The sequence below is a fragment of the Microtus pennsylvanicus genome, chromosome 11, assembly GCF_037038515.1.
Source record: "Microtus pennsylvanicus isolate mMicPen1 chromosome 11, mMicPen1.hap1, whole genome shotgun sequence".
Taxonomy (NCBI): Eukaryota; Metazoa; Chordata; class Mammalia; order Rodentia; family Cricetidae; genus Microtus; species Microtus pennsylvanicus.
The window spans coordinates 54,637,474-54,655,228 of record NC_134589.1 but is presented as its reverse complement, the minus strand read 5'-3'; the positions used below and the strand labels follow the sequence as shown (position 1 = coordinate 54,655,228).

The following is a 17,755-nucleotide window of genomic DNA, read 5'->3' as shown; positions in this document are numbered from 1 at the left end:
AAAAGAAAGAGAGAGAGAGAGAGAGAGAGAGAGACAGACAGACCTGGGCTGTCACAGTTTTCATACAAAGTAGGAGCCCTTCATGAATTGCTACCGGAAGTAGGAAGAGATGAGGCTGCCAGACATCTGCTGCCTCCCCAGACAAGGGTGTGCACAGTGTTCCTCACAAAGATTCCCAGGCATAGTCTCCACTGGGTCCCATCAGACCTCTAGATGGGATCGCTACCAGTTCAGGGAATTCAAGGATAAAAGTCGCAACCAGTAAGTCCACAATATGGGGACCTCATCTGAGCAAATAATAGATAGGGTTTAAAAAATAAATACAGTGCATATAAAAATACAGAATAGTATGGGGGCCTATGCATATGTAAGATTTAACAGGCCTATCAGTCAATTGCACTGTAAGGATGTTTTTTAAAAAATTAACATTAATTATGCTCTATTAAAAATTATTGTGTATGTATGTGTGCATGTACGTATGCACACACACACATATGTATGTGTCTGTGTGTGCCTAAAGCCTATATGTGGAGGTCAGAAGACAAACTGTGGGAGTCGGTTCTCTTCCACTATGTGGGCCTTGGGGATTGAACTCAGGCCATCAAGGTAGGTGGTAAGTGCCTTTACCTAAGGAGCCATCTGGCTCGCTCAAGAAGCTGTTATGACCGGAATAGTATGAAAGTTAAAACATAGAGACATATTCCCCTGCATCCTTAGGGGAGGGTCTGCCACTGTGATTCTGTTTCGGAACCAGTCCTTATTTTTTCACAGGTTCGTGTTACAACATTTGTAGATGAGAAAGGAAGGGAGAGTGAGCAAGCTTTGCTCGACGTCAACATGCTGATAGTACTTGAGGATTCACCGGAGACGCTCCTGATGTGTCGGATGCAGGATGGAGCCACATGCGCGCATGCGCGCGTGCCCACACATACCATACCACACCTCAGATAGTCTCTGGGGTTGTGGGATCTTCCTTGTCCACTCACCAGTGAAATGTGGCATTTCATACAAAAGCACAGTTTGCTTCTGGAAGCCACCCTGGTGCTAGGCAGTGATTTTGTGACTGATATAGATAGAAAAAAAAATTTTCTGAGAGTTACTATTATCATGAATTTTATCAGTTTTCTTATTCCGCGAAGCAAAGGGTGCCCTCCGTTACAGAAGACATCATCCCTGTTAGTGAACAGGGAAACACAGGAGAAGAAGTCTCTTTCCAAAGGAAGAACAGCCATGCCACACAAGACTGATGGGGCGGCCTGCCCTGGCAAGGGAGACCAGGATGAGCTCAGCCACCATGACCGAACTCCCACCGCAAAAACCGCAGGCACTTTCTCACATAACCGTGGAAAGATTAAACAGTGACGAGATGGGCCTTGCTATTCCTGCTTACTTCAGGAGAAGAAGAGAAGACGCGTGGTAACCAAGGTCAAAATAGCAGAGCTGCAGTCATCTTTAGATTCCAAGGCGCTTTTACTCCCCTGCAGAGCCCGCCCACGGGAGCAGCAGCCCCACCCTCAGGTGAAGCACTGCAAGGAGGAGGGGCTGACAGATCCAGAAATGCGCTGGCTTTTTTTCTGATTCCAGTTTCTGCACCGTCAGCCTTCCGCCGGTCAGCGGCATGCTGCACCCCATCTTTGGGATTCTCCCTCGCTCAGACCATTGGGTCACTCCTTGGGACAGGATGGTCATTAGCTCCTGTGTGACATCTGCAGCTGCTTCTGCATGAGCCCCAGATCATGATGAAGAGGTTGAGGGCATTGCCCCTGCCAGCTTTTTGTCTCGGGTGGAATCCCATTGTCTCCAAACTGTAAGGACTGTTCCTAATTACTTTCCATTTCTTGAACAACCCCACTTTTCTCTTTTATTATTGTTTCCTGGTGGCTAGGTAAAGAATTGATTGATTTTCCCTCTCTGGAATCCTCAAATGATTCAGAAACTTCTGACTTGCTGAGTTCTTTATTGAGTGGCAAATCTCTGAGCAGTAGATTTCTTCTATTTTTTTATTACCTTTTGTATTTTCTTTAATGAGAAAAGAAATATCTATTCAAGAATAGAATTTTTAAAAGGAGTGTCAAGTCTAAAGGGATGGCCAGCTGGGACGGCAGACATCTTTATTTGGAGTGGCCATAAGCTTGATTTATGATTGACAGATGGCCCCCTCTTAAGGAACCAAGGGACCAGTTTCTAATAGGAGTAACATGTCCTTATGTGGGGAGACGGGGCCACCTGCAGCCACCGGCAGCTGGCGAGGGTAGCTTTTCACTTCTCCACGCCTGGGTCACTCCAACAGCTGAGTTTTAATTAAGCAAATGTAGCTCAGACTATGGGGGGCAAGAGCAAGCCTCCCAGAACATCCAGGCCTATTTGCATCCCTCCCTCTAATCCCACTGCTAAAAACAGCTGAGGCCCAGAGGCTCTGAGAGTGCTTGCTGGATCAGAGCAGAGATCTGGTTACCCCAGCTCTGCTGAGACATTCCAAAGGCTCTTGTGTTCTCTGCTGCAGGCCGCTGGGGCTAGAAGCCCAGGATGGTACTGGCTATTTTTAATCAAGATGGTCAGACTATCTATGACCCGGAGGAGCAAGGAGCCCCCACTGAAGGGCATGTTCTAACAACGGAGACAAGGTTCTCTTTGGGGAAACTTTGGGGTGAGGTGAGCAAGGGTTAGACCCCCTCGGGCTCCCATCAGAGAAGATCCCGACACCAGATTTGCTAAGAGAAGATCCAACTTTCATGAAGACAATGAAGCACTTCTATCTTTTAGGGTGTAGTTTTTCATTGAATCCACTAGCTGCCCCTTCAGCCACTGCTCTCCTAACCGGCAATTGCAACTTAGCAGCTACCAGCAGGGTTCAGCCACACTGACCGTAGCCAGGAGGCAATTCTGTTCCCTTAGGAAGCAGCTCTATCCTGACTGCTAAAGGGAGCTCTATCTAGATCTCTAATCCTCCATAGAACCCAGGACTCAAAGGCTGAGGTGAAATTCTGCTAGCTCAGAGAGGCTGGATACCAGGTAGCTCACTTCCTCTCCCCACCCCAAAACTGGGTGTCCTTCTGCTCAGCCCCCACTTAGGAACCCTAGCTACACATGGTTCCTCCCTACCACTTCCTGTCAGCTAGTTGCTGGCTCAGCCTCCTGACCCCAGGTTAATTTTATTTAATCAACAAATGTAACACGTTTTAAATGAATATTTCACAGCACTAGGGCTTCCCGGTGAGCATACAGTGTATAACCCTGTGGTACAAAGGCAAATAAGACAGAACCTTGACAGGCCACAGGAAATAAGTACCCAAGTAAAGACAAGAAGAAATGACCCCCCCCACCCCCCCACCCCCCGTGACACAGGCACACCTACAGAGTTTTACAAAGACCAAAAGGAAGGCTTTAGCCACAAGCAAGAGGCTTTCTACACAGCAGGCACACAATGCCCTTGGCAAATCCCATTCTTAGTAGGAAAAGTCTAAGGGAAAGGTGGAAAGAATACTTGCCCTATGGGAAAACCCCTTCTCTCTACTTCCTTATCAGTAAGGAAGAGACAACACCGTTCAGAAGCGAATCTTTACAGGTTTTGAGACAGTCTTAACCATGAACTCCATTTTGCTGGCTTCTCAAACAAGGGGCCCCTGAAGCCAAGCTCAAGTATCAGAGAGGAGGCCTGGGGTGAGAACCTCAGATGGGGGACCAGCCCGACAAGCTCAGCTACCGGGCATTTCGGGTCTGTGCTTTCACACATCCGCCATTTACCAGGTGCCCATTGTTGCCCAGAACTGGGAAATCGGAGCCGGAATCCCTTGGGAAGCGAGCTAGAAGAAGGAGAGAAAGAACTCACATCTTCAATCCTCAGAGCAGGGACGGCAGGAGGATGGGAAGAGAGACAAATATTCTTTTCCAAATATGGCTCAGCCTTTGCCCTGGGTGAGACGACAGCAGCTGCACCTATTTTGGGCCTGGGGTCTCTGTCCCGGGGCAACAGGTGTGAAGACCCAAGGTTTCCCGGCACATTTCTTGGGGGCACAATCCAGCCTTTCGATGATCCATTTTAAGATAGATACAGGTCTCCCTTTCCTGTATTCCTAGGGCCCATTGGCCTTGGGGATCCAGGCCTCATCATACAGGTAAAGACTCATGGTATCTGGGACTGGCACACACGGGCCCTCCTCTCAGCTGATGAGGAGCGAAGTACTTGTCAATCACAGGCTACGCCCAGAAGCCCACAGGAAAGAGGGCAGACAGGGAGCAGAGGTGAATCAGTTCCAGGTTTAGCATCCCCACATTAACGGGATCTGCTATGTGATATGTGGTCCATAGCTGCAAAGGATTAGATCTGATGCTATTAATATTGGTCAGCAGAAGCATAAGCAGACAGCCCCGTGTCTTCAAGACACTACAGAATAAAAGCTAATCTCTTATGGAAAATCACTGTGACCTCATCCCTGTGAGTAGAGGGAGCCTTTTTGTTAGGGTGCTTTACAGAAACCTATCTCCTTTGCGCTCTTCAGGGAGGGATCAGAGGGCAGAGCTAGCCTAGCTACCCAGAAACTGGGATGGGTACTAGCAAACAAGAGATAGTGACTTCTGTAGGTCTTCTATAGCCTGTCGTGAGAATAGTTCTCTAAGCTGAACCTCCAAACCCTGACCCAGGCCTGAGTGCTTGGGACTGAGCAAGACATTAATGTCCTTGCTTCCTCCTTTCGGGGTCTGTCTCGTCTCATAATCCTGAGTAATCTACTGTCTTTGCTTCATTGTCTGAAACATAGCTAAGAAATGCACATGGTTTTTTTTTTTTGTGGTTCTTGACATCTCTGTAAGAAAATATTAATAGTAATTCTGTGGCATAAGCCGTCCTGAGCTAGCTCCGGAGATTAAAAAGACAGTTTGACTCTGAATCATTACTCTATATGAAAAGAACAATTTTGACAAGCTTCTTAGTACATTTCATGACTTCATTGAATTCACCCTTCGGGTTTTAAAGGCTGGTGGAATGAGGGACCCATAATCTCTTGTAATATGAAAATAGGAGAGAGGAATACTGGAGATTAAAGGTTCAAGTAAGGATGGACTATGAACAGGAGGAGAGGGTATGGGTTGATCAAATCTCAAGGGTGGACTGGAGGGGTGGCTCCTCGGTTAAGATCACTGGCTGCTCTTCCAGAGGCCCCATCCACATGGTAGCTCACAACTGTCTGTAACTCTACTTCCTGGGGATCCGACATCCTCATACAGACACATAAGACATATATGCAGGCAAAATGCCAGCGAACATGAAATAAAAACTTAAAAAACTAAGGATTTATGTAAAACCATTATGGAAACACACTACATGGTGGCAAAAAATAAATGAAAAAAAAAATAAAGGAAAAGGACTTTGAACACAAATACCCTACCTTCATGGGTGGACAGAGCTTTCCCAAGAAAATACAGGTTATTAAATTAAAATCTGTGCCAGGCTTGGAATATTCCTCTAGGAGTTATTGGTCAGGAAGGCCACAGACACCACTAAAACAACAGAAGCTCTTGGTTTCCACCGTTACCGTTTGGTAAGACCCTATTGCTGAAGACACAGTACGTTTTGTTTGTGGGACATAGAGAACTCAATGAACCTCAATGGACCTGCCCTGAAAACTTCCTCCCTGCTGGCCAGGAGGTGCCATGCAGGCCCTTGGGGGAGAAAAGTTCCTAGTAGCATTGCCCATCAGGGAACCCTGAATGCTGTAATACTGATCTTTTGGGCAAGAGCTATATGCCCACTGGTGCAAGCAGTATGAAGGTTATGGGGCTAACCAACCACTTTCTGATCGGACTTGAGACCTGGCACTGTAAACTGGGTCAAATGCCCATAGCTCAGGAGGTTGTAGCGGGAGAAACCCCACTACCGGCGCTTTGCTGATTGGACATATTGTTGAACTGCTTTTTCAATGTGTATATTAGTGTTATTCTCAACCGTGGCCAGAGAGACTTCACCCGTAATGAGTAGCAGTTACTGTAGACTCGTAACTGATCAAAGTGTTGAGAATAAATGATTTTTGAGTACTCAGCTCTAAATGGAGGCATCTACGATAGGCCCCCCAGCCCCAAAGTCTCAGGGACCATGGTGGAAGAGAGAGTGAGAAGAACGTAGGGGCCGGAGAATGGAGAGGATCGTGGTGAAATTCTGGCTTCTGAATATGACATGGCAGTGTTGACCCTGGGAACTCCTGGCTGCTGTAGTTACTCAAACCAATAGGGTCAGCCAGTATTCCACCAGACAGCACTAAGTGGACTCGGTGTGTTACAGAAAGAAGGAAGGACAGACAAGGAAAGGACGGAAGGTGGGAAGGAGACAAGCTAGACCCCGTTTCTGTTTTAATCTTTTAAAGGTCTCACTGAGTTGCTCAGGTTGGCCTTGAACTCAGTGTCCCTGACTTTTCCATCCTTCTGCCTCAGGTTTGGTAAATAAAAAACATTGTAAACATGTATAAAATCATCAATAAATAAATAAATAAATAAATAAAATCTGGGGGTGGTGGTACACACCATTAATTCCAGCACTTGGGGAGGCAAAGGCAGGCGGATCTTTGTGAGTTGAGGCCAGCCTGGTCTACAGAGCAAGTCCCAGGGCAGCCAAGGCTGCACAAAGAAACCCTTGTCTTGAAAAACAATAAAAAACAAATAAACAAATACATAGACATATTAAAAGCAAACAACCCATGCTCTGAGATGCAGATGGCTCACTAGCTGTTTGAGCACACAGACCACACCCGTTGTAAACGGAAAACAAGAGAAGCTGAGCGTGTGTTTAATAGCCCAATCCAGCAGATGTTCTAGCTTGGTTGCCTCGGACACTGTAGGGCCGGTCACCTCCCTCATGGCAACGGGGCTCACTGGGAACTATGGCTCGTTGCTGCCACTCTGCATGGAAAGGGTCATAGGTCATGTTGACAGTTGAGAAAAGGACCAGAATCTTCAAATATGATTTCTACTTAACACATTTTTGTTTTCTCACTAGAATAAATTGAACCACAGTAAATTGGAAACTACATACAGTGTCCAGGGCAAACGGTATCACAGCTGAGTCTGTGCAGATCAACAGAGGCCTCCTTAGGCCTGTGTGACCTGCCACAGTTCTGCCAAAACACCCGGTGGCCTCTCTTTCTACTGGTCCAGCACCCTCGCCTCAGAAGGACACTCAACCTGGGTCCCACCTGGGTCTGAAGGCAATGCTAGCCTTTGCTTCCCCACAAATTGACTCACTTTCCACTTGCCGAAATTCAAATACTGCCAAGGCTGTCTCTTCGCACTTGCCCAGCCACTGGTGGACATTCTGACTTGTTTCTAGGAGCAACTCCTGCCTTCAATCACGAGGATTGTTTCCGGGGCCTCCCAGATGCCAGACAGGTAGCAATATCCCCACCCTCTGTCTTCACTTTTATTTTTTTTGACAAGGCTGTCCGGGCTGGTCTTGAATTCACTCTGTAGCTTCCCAGGCCTTGCGTTTTCCATCCCCCTGCCTCAGCTACCCCCAGCAGCTGGGATTATAGAACTGTGATGTCAGGCCCAGCTTCTAGAACACCTTTAGCACTGCCCTTTCCCCTTGAGTAGCACCCTACTCTCTGTCTTACTGATCCCTGCATTTCCAGTGCCTACCCAGAGACCCCTACCCCACCCCCAGATTTTCCAAGACTCTAAGCACTTGATTTTTCAAATCTGTCCCAACGAGGTGAAGTAAAGATTGTGAAAGTTAGAGATGTGGGCTCCATCGTCCCTCTCACTCCACTGATGGGGTGGCAAGACTGGGTCACAAGACTTTTCTACTTTGAGGACACCCTGCCTACCTACACCCTGACCTCCTGACCTGTCTGTCCACACAGTCTTCCATCCTCCCCATATCAGCTGGCACCGCGTATGTCCCTAAGCACTGCCTCCCACACCTGCTCTGAAGATGGAGGCTCCTGGACTGTGCTGGCCTCATCTTTGTCTGCTTGGTGCTAGATTCTCCCACTAGGTGGCGCCACCGATCCGCCAGGCACACAGTTCCCATGGGGGGGGGGGCACATCAGAAGTGATAACAGTTCCTCAGGTGCCAAGGCCTGTGTAGATGGCTCCAGCAAGAAAAGGGAAGACAGGGAAAGGCTACCCACCACCTCAGCCTGCATTTATCAGAATGCAGTACTCTTGGGTATTCTATTTGAGGTAAAAAGGAAAAGCTGGCCATAGGGATCCTGCTAAATTTTAATTTTGTTCATCATGGAGTTTTGAGTATTAAGTTTTTATTTTTGGCTCCCCTGAAGGCTATGCCCAAGGAGGCTTAGGTCATGACAGTGGGCCTGTTTCTGATGTTTTGAGTTACTATGGCAACAGATGCCCTTGCTGTTGAGCATGTTCCCTTTCTCTTTGTGAGGGCCCTGGGCTAGGGAGGATTTCAGGGCAGCCACCATTTTGCTGCATGGGGTCATTGGGAAGAGTTGACCACTTGCAGTATCTAACGTCTCTCAGGGTATATGTCTGCCTAGGAAGACCCCACTGTCCCTGGGAAGCCACTTCCACTGTACCACCCCCTCCCTGTCACCCCTGGCCAGGTTCTCCCAAAGCCCCCAAACCCACAGTGCCTCCACTAGGATACATTAAAGCGCTGGTTCATAGAAGAGGCATGTTTTCTTGCTTTCTGGAACACTCCTTCGCCCTTCACACAGCTTAATTCTTTTCTTCAGGGAGTGAAATGCCTTTCACCACTGCACAGGCTCCCTTAGGGCTCCCTTGTCTCTCCGTCTGAGAAGAACCTCTCCCGCTCTCTCTCTTGTCTGAAGTGTATTCTCCATCCTCCACAGGATACTTCAGCTCATGACTCTCCTTTTTTTCCCTGTGGACTCAGGATCCACTGCAGAGGTAGAGGTGAAAGGGAGTCAAACAAGCTGTCCACCGAACGCACAGGAGCTGAAGGCCCTGTGTGCACACTGCCATTCCCCGTCCTAGTGGAGAGCCATCTAGGGAGCTTTGTAAACTCTAATGTTCATGGTCGGGCACCATGGCATCCACTCTTACTCCCAGCTGCCTGGGAGGCTGAGGCAGGATGATTGCTTGAATCCAGGATTTAGAGACTAGTAGAATCAGCCCAGCAAGTACCTGCTTCAGAAAGCAAGCAAGCAACCAAAGACTCAACGACAACAACAAATTGCTCTGGTCATACACAGGATCAACTAAATCAGAGTCTCTGAGGCACAGTGCCCACGAGTTAGTATCGTGTAATACTCACAAATCTCCAGCTGAAAGCGATTCCCAGCAGGTGGGTACCAAAACCAAGCTGAGCCTAAGCTGCCACCTACAGGCTAGAGAGGGTACTGCCTTCAGCTGCAGGAAGAAGAAGCAGGTTAACACAGAGGCTCTGGAGTCTGGAGTTCCAGCCACCCCTAACTCTCTTGTGTGATCCTGCACTGAACCCCAGACCAAACCTCTCCTCAAATGTTCTGCCTCTGTAGGCCATTGTATTCATGAGGCCACAAGAGCTCAAATCTACCCTCGGCACAAAACTGCCTTCCTGGCTCTTCCAGGCCCACCAGACAGCCGCTTCCTCCTCAGAGACTGTGTCCTCTTGAGGTGAGCGAGTTCTCACGCCTGCATCCTATTCCCTTCACCCTGTGGCTGGCATCTCTGCATGCCAGGCTAACAGCACATCTAGAATTTCGTCTCAGATTTCAAAAACATACAGAGTAATGTGTTTATTTAAACACATACTTTAAAACCATCTTTCTTTGTCCATTCTGCTTGGGGTGGGAGTGGAGCACAAAGCTATGTCTCAACAGGTTTGTGGCGCTGGGAACTGACTGTGATAGGCATTTCTTAAGGGTGAAGCATTTTCTATGTGCCTCTGTATCTTCATCTGTAACCTGAATACTTGCAGTATCCACCCTAGGATCCAGCCACAGTGCTGATAAAAGGTTCCACACAATCCTGTCTGTTAGAAACAGACGTTCCCAAGGGCTGATGATCGGACAAGACAGAAGCATGAAATATGCTGACTTCTTTCATTTTACTTCCATCACAGCCTGACTTGGTTCACGCAGGTGAGTATAATTGGCCCTGAAAGCTAAATACTAAGGGCACCTGCAGCCTTTAAAACTAAGTTGCACTTTTGGAGAGTGCCAGCAGAGGGCAGCACAGGGCCACAGATGAAAAGATGAGCTCCCGGGCCAAGCACACTGCCTTGGTTTTAAACACCTGGGTTTCCTTAAGCCTGGAGTGCCCTGTCCGCTAGTTTGCCAGTCTGAGTTTAAATGCTTTTCTGGTTCCCATCTACAACCAGGGATGACCGTGACATCTTCAAGGTGGGTTCTGTTCTCTCATCCCATAACGTGTCTTCCACGTGCTCTCTCCTTACTTGCAAGCATGGCGAATGTCAAAACGCACAGCACTTCTGCTGGGTCTGCCCTGATAACCGTTCCCTTTGTCTTCACCAATGGCTCCTGCTCAGTATGGGAGATCTTGTCCCTTGGGAAGATGTTCTCATGAGCCTCCTGTGCCCTGTTCTACACAACATCCTTTTGCTAGTCCAAGGCATAACCTACAAAAGTCTTTCTCTGAGAGACTGAACCACTGTGACATCTCCAGGTTCATAATGACCCAAGTGTTTAGCAAGGGTGATCACAACCCCATGTCTCTCTTGAGAACTGTTCCCAAATCTCAAATCCACATTGCCCAGTCCGTGCTCCCTCCCTGGAGCCCTCTCCCTGCCAAGGTGACTCAAACCATAAGGCTTCCTGTAGGAGCTGTGACAAGAACCCAGCACTGTGGTGATGGCCCCAATCCAACTCTTCTGTCTTCAACCCATTCCAAGAGACAAATAAAGCAATCACAGGGACTCACTTTCCAAAGCAGTCAAGATATCAAACACCCCTTCTTCCTAGCAGGCACTCAGACGATCCCGGAACAGCCTGCCCCATTGACTTCAGGGCTGCCTGGACCACCCGACCTGCAGGTTCTCATTTAAGAGCGTTTTGATTATATGTGCCCCTTAAGGAGAATAGGCGAGAGGGTTCCTGCAGGACGATGCAGCATCAGAGACAGGGAGGTCAATAGGATCCTTGACTTGAGTGCTACAGACTATTTTAAGAAATGGCAGAGGAAGGATGTGGGGAATCAAAGGATTTAATGCCGATTAAATCAGAGCGATGGCAACATCCTTGGAGGGGGGCGCACTGCTAGGATGGAACTGAGATGAGCGAATGACACAGGTACTGAAGACAGCAGGAAGAAGAGGGCATCTCCGTCGGTGTATCACCCTAGGAGAAAGAGAGAAACAGGGAAGAAGTCCATGGTGGAATCACATTGGGAGCCGCAGGTTTGATGTAGTTTATGCCCTAACAGGACAAGCATGCAAAAAAAAAAAAATGTGGTGTGAGGGAAGAAACTCTGACTAAAACAAGACGTTAGGATCACAGGATCTATTCAAGAGGTCACTTGATGGCCTGACAACAGATCCCAGGCAATGTGATGGGGACGTAGACAGTGGCCCATCTTTCTGAGGTTATGGTGAGCAGAGTCGCCTCAACACCAAGTAGCTAAGGCACCCAAGGCAGGCAAGGACCACTGTCCGCACTGTTTAGGAAAAAAAGGGCACACGGCATATGATTCCACCTGAGTAAAATGTCCAGACCAGGCAGAGCTCCACAAACAAAAGTCTAATGAATGGGTGCCAGAAGGTGAGGGGAGGGGAGACTGGAAGGTGCCGCCTAGCAGAGAGGGCTTTGCTGGAGGGTGTTAAAATGTTCTAAATTTAAGCAGCTATCGACGGGTGCACATTTCTGTGAATACGCTAAAGTTACTGAACTTTTAATAGGTGCCTGTTAAGGTATGGGAACCGCATTGGAAATGTGTAGAGAGAAGGCAGGGAGGTGTGTGATAGAATTTACAAATCCTCTACTAGAAAAGACTTCACAATGCACAAGGGTTATAATCATGGGCCTGGAGATTTCATAGTGCGGGAAATTCTATTCCATTATTCTATCCATGCTGCAAAGGGAAGGTTTCTAACTCACCAACAGGAGTGAAGAAAAAGCAAAGGATTAGAGAGAAAAAAGAATAAGATGCCCCTCCCCCTGTTTAGTTAGACTTAATGGTTTTTAAAGAAGGGACTCAACAGGTCATGTGACCATGAAGGGATGCTGTCTTATTTTATGGATAAAGAAACAGTCTAAAATAGCACCAAAGGTTCGAGAATGAAACCTATCTCTTGTATATACCAGGTCATCAACCCCACTCCCTGATTTGACCACGGTGACTAGGTTTTGGTGTTGTTTTGTTTTGTCTATTGAGACAGGGTTTCTCTGTGTAGACTTGGCTGTCCTGGAACTCACTCTGTAGACCAGGTTGGCTGCGAACTCACATAGATCTTCCTGCACCTGCCTCCTGAGTGCTGGGCTTAAAGGCATGCGCCACCACTGCCCAGTGATACCTTCAACTTCTTGTAGATCCTAAGAGTAGATTCCACATAGGCATGAGGTCCTGTGAAAACTGTTTCCCTGCATCTAGTCTATGTCCCTTCATGGACGACCCGAAGTTTTCTCAGCCTGGGTTTTCTCAGTAGCTCCTCAGTCACACCGCTGGAGGTGGAAGGACCACATTAGCTGGGGGAGATGGAAACCTACATTACAATCAGAAAGATGCATGGTGGCCGATGTCTAGGAAGATGCTGTTTCCGCACATGGTGGCTAAGGAGTGATAAAACTATCTGGAACACCTCTATGGGTACCCTTTCTGGTGGAAGGAGACATAACCACAGAGCTTCCATCCCCTGTGAACTACTCCATCTCACTGGTGATGGGCTGCTCCGTAGCAGCAAGGGTGATGCTGCCTTGAAACACGGCACCAAAATAGGAGGAGGACAGTCCAGGCACCAAGTCCCCCTTGAAGACTCTTCTCAGAATTATTTTTAGTTGTGGTAATTGTAGGTGGGGAGCAGAGCGTTAGAGCCCTCAAAATAGGAGGCTCTTAAACACGCAAGGTCAGCAGGTGCCACCTCCGTAAGCAAGCCTGCAAGAAGGAAGGGCTTAGCTGTGCACCGGGCAGCTCTCCAGGCAAGGCCGTCTTGCAGAGTGTTCTGGGGTGACCTTCCTCAGGGGATTAACGTGCTTCTCTCCTTGTGCCATTAGCAAGCAGCAAAATATCTGACACTTGGGATACTGTGTGTTGTGGTAACGGGGAGAGTAAACACAGAGGTCTGGTGGTCGCTCCAGTGAGTGCTGGGGAAGAGGAATTGGGAAGGGGAACACATCAATGTATCTCTGGGGGTCCAGCATGTTGTCCAGTCTCCGGACACATGATCTGGGTCCGAGATGTGGAAATGGCCAATGGAACTTCAGATCTTGATAAAAATGGTCACTAACACTATCTAACTTATGTTCTGTGCCCCCTCAGGGATATGGTTTGGAACGGGCCCCAAGGCCCATGGAGTAAAGACTTGCTGTCCAGCACAGTAGCCCCTGGGAGGTAGGAGAATCTTGGAAATGTGGGACCCAGTGGGAAGATTTCCAGTCACTGGGGGTATGCCAGCCCCTTTCTCCTCCACTCACTTTTTTAACATCCCAACCACATGGTGAGTTGTCTTGCTATGCCATGTGCTCATGCCATGATGTACCCATCAGAGGCCCGAAAGCAATGGGTCTCCCCAGTCCTAGACTAAAACCTCTAAACCGTGAATTCACATAAGCTACTTTTCTTTACTTCAGGTTGGAGGCCTTGGGTCTGAGCTAACAGAAAGCCGGTGACTGTGCCCCGTGACATTATGACCTCATCTGCCAGCGAAAGGAACTCTAAGACTGAGCTTGGGTCTGCTTTCTGGACCCAGATAGGCTTTCTTTTTAGATGAATAGCAAATTCTGGTAACAAAAATCAATCGCTGGTGAGTCTGGTGACCACCAATGAAATTTCGATCACTCGATTAATCCTATGTGCCCCGGTGAAACACATTCTAAAATAGCAAGGAGGAACCGCTTCATTGAGTACTTACTCTATACCAATGGCATGGGAGGAGTTGGCAAAACGTAGTCTTTACTCCCAGGAAGCTTCCAGACCAGTGACGAGGCCAACGTGACCAACAGGCAAGAATCAGTCTTGTTCTGATTGCACTTGAAAAGGCCACCCCTCCACTGTCACCAAGTCTTGTTTATAGTCTCTGTGAACAGGTCGGTCCATGTTCCACCTGTGAGAATCCTCAGACACCATCTAGGCCAGTGACTTTCAGCTCCACCTGCACAGCAAAACCATTAGATGAACTTCGGTAAGGGGTCAAAACCCGGAGCATGGACCCATCCCTGAGGGCCATTTGCAGGGCCGGTTGGAAGAAGAGCCCATGCGGCAGTGTTTTGTGAATCTACACAGGCTATTGAAAGGCAAAGGCAGGGCTCACAATGCCCGAGCCAGCCCAACATTTCTCCTTTCTAGGAAGGCAAAGGAAGGACCCACAGAACCAAAGGGACACCACCAAAGTTAGCGCTCACAGTGGTTTCTAGCAGTCTAAGCCAAGCTATGCTTCGCTTGGGGTGACAACTGTCTCCTACATCCCCTCTTTCATGTGGAATCTTCATGGTATTTCCATGCCCACATGCACCACTCCTCATCCTTAAAGTGTTTTTAAAAATGGCTCTTTGTGATACCGTTCAAGCTGTGTGCTCAGCTGGGATCCGCTGATGAAACTGATGTAGAAGACGAGGAAAGTGATACTGCGCAGTGCTCAGAAAGTGACACCAGAGGGCACAGTTTAAATTAAACGTCACCTTTAGCTCTTTGGGTTCTTAAGGACTCCGAACTTTCAATCCATCTCTCTGTTTAATGAGACTTTTTTTTTTTGTATAAGACAATTAATCTTGCTCTCTTTATAAACACAGTCTAAATCAACATGTAATACTCTGAAACGACAGGGGGAAAAGATGTATTCCCTTGTCTTCTCAGTTCAGTCTCAAGATGAGAAAGGCCCTTGGGATCTGACTAATAAATTACCCTTAATTAGTGTTTTGAGGAAGGGTTTTCTGGCTCTTAAATTTGGGAGAAGAGATGTGAGAGGCATTGCAGGGTCGATAAGATGGCTTGGTGGGTAGAAGCCCTCGGTACATGGGCCTGACGACCTCTGTCCAATCCTCAGGGCCCCATGGTGGAAGTAGAGAATAGACCCCCGAGAGCTGGCTCATCTCTGATCGTCACACACACTGTGCCAAGGCATTTCTGCCGAGACTCATGCATAACCATCACACACACACACACACACACACACACACACCACACCACACCACACACACACGCACACCACATACACACCACACACACACACACACACCACACACACCACACACACACTACGTACACACCACACACACACTCACACAAACACACATACACACCACACACACACACTCACACAAATGCATACACATTAAATTTAAGAAAGAAGGGATTGAAGATTTCTTTGGGGAAATGAAAGGTCTGGGATCCTTCAAACCCTCCCTTCTGGACAAAACAAAACGCAAGACTGTGCATTTCCTTCTTCATTTATCCATAGAATAAAGGAATGAAACACCAGGCAGGAATGTAGCAAACCCCAGCTTAAAGGTAAAGTTACTGTTACTGAAAGGAAAGCAAGGGAGAATTATAGTTTTTATTATTGTGATTCATCTTAAAAATTTGAAGTAAGTACAAACATTTATTAAATCTGACTGGTATGTCATGGATACTTACTAAATTGTTTATTTACCTTTCCTGTCAAGTTGTCTTTATAGAGGAAAGCAGAAGGTTCTTTAAGGGATTATAATTCTAGTTCCAGTGTCTGATTTGTGGACATAAATCTATTGGATATGCAGCCCCATTGTGATGTGAAAGGCTTGCATTGTTTATATGGGGAGACAGGTTCAGAGCTCGGCTTTTGTTGTATGTGACATGTACATTTAGCAGGAAGGATTCGTTAAAGAGCTGATGGAGTAAGGGCTGGTGAGAAGGCTCTGGTTCTCAAACCTGACGACTTCCACACATGCCCCCCCATACACACAGCCCACAGATACACATCAGACACACAGCCACAAATACACATCACATGACACACACATGATACAAAAAAAAACTTTTAAAGAGTTAAGTAATAGGATGGAGAGATGGCTCAGCTGATAAGAGCATTGCCTGCTCTTCCAAAGGTCCTGAGTTCAATCCCCAGCAACCACATGGTGACTCACAACCATCTGAAACAAGATCTGGTGCCCTCTTCTGGCCTGCAGGTAGACACACAGACAGAATATTGTATACACAATAAATAAATAAATATTTTAAAAAAGAAGAGTTAAGTAATATTCAGCTAAAATATTTGCATAAGTAGAATATGTTGATTGAAAAGGTGTTTGATTTAATATAACACCCTTGTTTTTTCAAGATATGATGTTTTGAAAAAACGTTTTATTTCTTGAATTTACTTAAACATGTGACAACGCACGCAATCGTGCGCATTCATGGAACACGTAAGCAGTGTGAGAAAGGTTGACGGCCTCCCGTCTCTCATTTCAATTCCGCCCCCACCCTACAAGTTAGCCAAGGCGAGCCCCTTGACTTTATCCTTCGGTCTCTTTCTCTAAGATAGATATATAGATATATAGATATATAGATAGATAGATAGATAGATAGATAGATAGATAGATAGATAAAATATAAGAAATTCAACCTTATTCTTGAAAATTTTCAAACCAATTAAAAATTTGTGATTAAGAATAACTTTTAAAAACAGTACCACAGTCATTTTGGAAAAGTGCACCAAGGAACAAAACCAAGATGAAATAAGAACAGTTCAGTGGGCATGCATTTCTAATTCAGCTGGGGCAGACTTGGTACCTTTTAAATTCTGCATCAAAGAATTTTAGGCTAGACTCCACTTTCTAGCATGTGTGCGCGTGTCTTCCCTTCAAACAGTCCAGTCCCTTTCTGTGAGTGTCTTAATGATCTCAGGGGACTCAATAATTTCAGCTGATAAATCACCAAGGAGTCCCCCCCGCCGCCCCGAGACTCACAGTGGGAACCACCCTTGTTCCCCAGGGCATAACAGGGATATAGTCAGAGACCAGGGCATTCCACTGCCTTCTCCCTGATTTCTGGATGGTCACAGCTTATCACCCCCACCTCCCACCTGCCCTGTCTCCTCTGTCCTTGCCTCCACCACCTCCCTTGCCTGATTTCGTCTCTGCCTCCAACTGGCAGAAGAACTGTCCGTGTCACTCACTTCTTGGGTAACAGGAGCTCCTCAGCTGTTCGGGTCTTGGTTTGGAAGGACATCTCAGTCTTGGCTCCTACACCAGCCAGCCTCCCAGAGGGCTTCACCTGTCAAAGTTGGGGGTTGACTTCTGTTTTCTCATGAGAACTCTGTAGAAGAATTCAAAATAAAATAAATCATTATAAGCGCTAGAAAAAGGCTCAGCAGAGCAATTCCAGTCCTTTCCTGAGATTCCTATTTCAGAACCACACATTCCCCTAAATCTTTGGGTTGGGGGGCTCACCACGTGGTCCTGGAAAGTGTGCAGGGGAAAAGCAACACAAGAAAGAGCCAAAGGAAGGGTTATCGCTCTGGGATAAACAAAGTCCAGAGCCAGTGGCAGGATGGGAGCTGCCCATCTAGGGAGAAGGGACATTTTAGTCAAGAATTGCCATGAACTTCTACAGAGCTTCAGAGACAGGAGTGGGGTTTGCCTGGGTGAATAATTGGTCCTTTCTCTCTTCTCTCCTCTGTTCCTCCATGTCTCTTTTTTTGTGATCTCCCCAA

At 47.2% G+C, this 17,755-nt stretch overlaps 2 long non-coding RNA genes across 16 annotated transcripts in view; one reads left to right on the top strand and one right to left on the bottom strand.

Moving 5' to 3' along the window:
* LOC142860632 (uncharacterized) overlaps positions 1–17,755 on the bottom strand; it is a 21,747-nt gene extending 3,992 nt beyond the window's left edge. For 4 of the 15 annotated variants that reach the window (XR_012912374.1, XR_012912370.1, XR_012912369.1 and 1 more), the window contains exons 1-5: positions 17,493–17,755; positions 17,219–17,358; positions 13,979–14,218; positions 3,830–11,252; positions 628–2,019 (exon numbers count right to left, since the gene is read on the bottom strand). This is a non-coding gene — a long non-coding RNA (uncharacterized LOC142860632). Of the gene's footprint in view, positions 1–627; positions 2,291–3,829; positions 11,253–12,424; positions 12,597–13,978; positions 14,219–17,218; positions 17,359–17,492 lie in introns of all 15 variants that reach the window. The other 11 variants (XR_012912381.1, XR_012912376.1, XR_012912378.1 and 8 more) reach the window with 11 other exon arrangements.
* On the top strand, positions 11,140–17,376 carry LOC142860634 (uncharacterized). The gene is made up of 3 exons (XR_012912384.1): positions 11,140–11,311; positions 13,387–13,458; positions 13,698–17,376. It is a non-coding gene; the product is annotated as an uncharacterized LOC142860634 (long non-coding RNA).